A 3642-nucleotide genomic window follows, 5' to 3' on the forward strand; every position below is an offset into this window, starting at 1 on the left:
AAAAGTAATGTTTCTAAATGATAAGATAACACCGATACAAAATATAGATACTGAGATCATGTCCATGTCGCAAATAAATAGCATAGATTGTACAAGTCGCTTCGGGCAACGAATCAAACTTTTGACCTGTCTCTAGCTTAACCAACACACTTAACTTTCCTTGTGAGGGAGTATGGACGTCAAGTATCTTTCCATTACATGCCCTGCATAAAACAATTTTGATCAGCCATTTGCATTAAAAAACATTATGTGTTTTGACTTTTGAGAACCATAAAGCTACTGGATTTTATCAATTGTGACAGATATTTGTCAAAAAAACAGCTACTGAAGTTCGACTGGCAATTTCTACATAGTTCCTTGTTGCACTGTTTATCATCATGCCGGACTAGTAGCAGATCACGTGTGGCTGAAATAAACAGACAATACAGATAAAATCAAAACTCCAATTATACAGCTACTGAGGTATAGTTTGGTGTCCCCAAATTGGACAAGAACCGATCGAATACATGACTAATTACAGGGCTTGGGCACATCAAAATCGAGTTGACCCTCCTATATATCCAAATTATATCCTAGTGAACATCCTAGAGATGGAGAGAAATTACCTTGATGGCCACGAAGCGGAAGTTTGTGGCCATCAGACGAGGGCGAATGGTGGCTGACGGTGGTGTCCTTGGGGTGAACATCTGGGACGGTGGAGAAATCTGGATTGGCCTCAGGAACTTCGGCTTCTGCATCATGTCATCCCAGATCTGGATATTCGGAGGACAGGGCAGCCCGTCGTCTTCATCCTCGGCCATCCCAGAGCTGCTACGCACTCCGCACCTCTGCAGCGCACGGAGGTGCAGAAAAGCTGTCCATGGCATCCAACGCATGAGAGATTGAAGGCCATATCGAGAACGTGATGGAACTGAAAAGATTTTGAGATGGAAACAGACCTGAACAGGACATATGTGAGTGACCCCGGTCCAAAATCCATTGCCGCCGCCGGCGTTCAAATCGGGCCGGCAGGTTGCCTCAGGCCCTGCAGCCTTTTCCTTCCCCTTTCGACGCCCCCCACGATGAGCTCGAAGGGACGCGTGTTCCTAGCGGCCCAACGCACTTGCTTGGTTCAAGGCGGTTCAAAATAGGTCAACATAGGCTGACAAGGTGGACCCCACGCACCCTTCATGCCTCGATTCACCCCAGAGCTGCATTTTGAGGGAGCTTAGTATCTGTACCTATACAACCTCCCATCATCATTAACCGTATAGTAGAACTATTTAGAAGCATGCATGGGAGAAGCGCTCAGAGCATGTGCCATTCTATCCAACATGGCCTCAGTATTGGTAAGTCATTCTGCGGTGTATTTAGTCTAAATAACATATTACCAAATATCATTTATTTAGACTAAACTTTTTTACCTTTTTATAATCACAATTCATATTTTTGACACATAATCTTAGAGCATGTTCTGAAGCTCTCCCAACTCCACCGAATCTGCAACTTCGGCTTCTCGAGCGAGCTTCTCGCTTCACCCGGCGATCGAAAACCATTGGGAAGCAATGTTGGCTTCTCCCAACGCTGCAGCCCAGCTAGGAGGCAAAAAGCCCGTTGGGCTCCCTTTCGGGTTGGCTGGAGGCAGCCCAGGAAAGGGAAAACGACTCGATCGAGATATATCTGGCCATGAGCCGGGCTGGGCTTGGGCCGGGCTTGAAAAAGCCCACGGCAGAAAACTAAGGCCCATGCCCTCCCAGGCCCTATCACTGGGCCTACTTTTCAAGCCCAAGCCCGGCCCATCTGGTAAAAAGCCCTTAGGGCTTAGGGCCGTGGGCCGGGCCTCTTCCTTAAAATGCCAATACGCCAAGCCCAAGCCCGTTCAGGCCCTACTGGTGGGCTCAAAACTCAGGCCCAAGCCCAGCCCATGGGCAAGCCCATCGGGCCTAGGCCCTGGATTTTAGGGCCGGGCCTGGGTCGGCCGACAGGGCCGGGCCTGAGATGGCCAGGACTAATCGAGAGGGAGGACTCGGTCATGTGCACGAGCGTGGGCGTACGTATCAAAAATACACTGCGACCCAAAACAACTCCGTGAATTAGCTTATAGGAGCTAATCGTTGGCTGCATTTTGACTCAGTTTGTGAAGCTGAGAGCTAGAGAGTTTGAGAACATGCCCTTAATCACTACAACTCTGCATTCTACTTCCATTGTGTAATGGTACATCCAAATATTAGGATACATCATTTATATTATATCACATTAATATAGTTCATGAAAAAATTGATTATTTTGCTAAATTTGAAGAATATACTGCAAGGAATTTGACATAGTTATTTTCTTTTCGAGGCACACCTCTTTATCTATTTTTAAATAAATAGTTCTAAATAAGAGAAAAACAAAAAAACAAAACAAAACACATAAGCTTCATACATTTATTTGTGTCACTTAGATGAATCGCAAATATGTCTTGGTGTTTGTATCCATTTGAGTTTTGTTGAATATCATGCCACATAGATATAAATATGACCGAGACTTTTAGAATGCATGATTGCCTATTTTGTGCGCAAGTAAATAAAAGGGATAATTATCTACGTACGTACTAAATAGAAAATTCTAGGGATTTCATGCATACTTTGCACTCGGTAGATAGACAACATTTTGATCTGGAAACTCATGTGTGGCTATACAACATTTTTGTATTTGTATCTACGACACATTTGAGTACCTTTGACACATAAAAGTAGGGTCCCACTAATGATCCTTGGTTTTTCCCAAAAAAAATATTGTAAGAGCTTTGCCGGTTTTCTTTCCCTTCCAAAGGAGTTTTAGTTTTTCAAAATAAAGCTGAGAGGCATGGCAAATGGAGTGAGCTCTCAACAATGAATAGTTCACATACCTAGGGCATTCACTCTCTTTGTTTTGCGAGGGCTCCTAGTGAAAATTTCATTTGCGCAAGTGGAAGTACGAACCAAATGCACGTCCACCAGTGAGGGTTTCATTTCTTATCATGCAAGTTGCTGAATAAACTTTAGGGCATTAGTTTGACGTCTTTTACAGACAAATCATGTATTAGGCGTGTCTTGAGTTTAACTCTACATACAAGAGTCAACATTAAGAACATGATACCGGACCCCTCAAAAAAAAAAAGAAGAAGAAGAAGAGAAAAACAGAACATAATCCCGTCATAAGATTTCGAAAACCCAGGTCTAGATCTGTGCCTGACCCGGGCCGGTTGTTCAAACCAAACACATCCTAAATGGGACGACTACAAAGAGAATGAGTTTGACTTCTAAAGTTAGCTTCATAGATTCTGTCTTTCCGACTTCCTCTCTTGACACCGGAGTAACTATCATGAGCGACCGATCTTAATTTTTTTTAAAAATAAATAGTATCACGAGCGACTGAAAATCAGTTCATGTCATTTCTTTGGGTTTTGTATGCACGGCATCATCCGGATGAGTTTGGGTTTGGAATTCCTTTGGGTTTTGACGCGGACCCACAGTCATAGAGACTGGCCGGCACATGCCGCGCACGTGTGGCCACGACGGACGAAGGACGCCCCGTCCACCCACCACTCATCCCCCCCCGTGACCTCGCTCGCCAATCGCCACTCTCCCACCGCCCCCATCATCCGTTTCCTTCTCTTCCCCTCCACTCCTCCACGCG

Source organism: Triticum dicoccoides, chromosome 5B, assembly GCF_002162155.2.
Source record: "Triticum dicoccoides isolate Atlit2015 ecotype Zavitan chromosome 5B, WEW_v2.0, whole genome shotgun sequence".
Classification (NCBI taxonomy): domain Eukaryota; kingdom Viridiplantae; phylum Streptophyta; class Magnoliopsida; order Poales; family Poaceae; genus Triticum; species Triticum dicoccoides.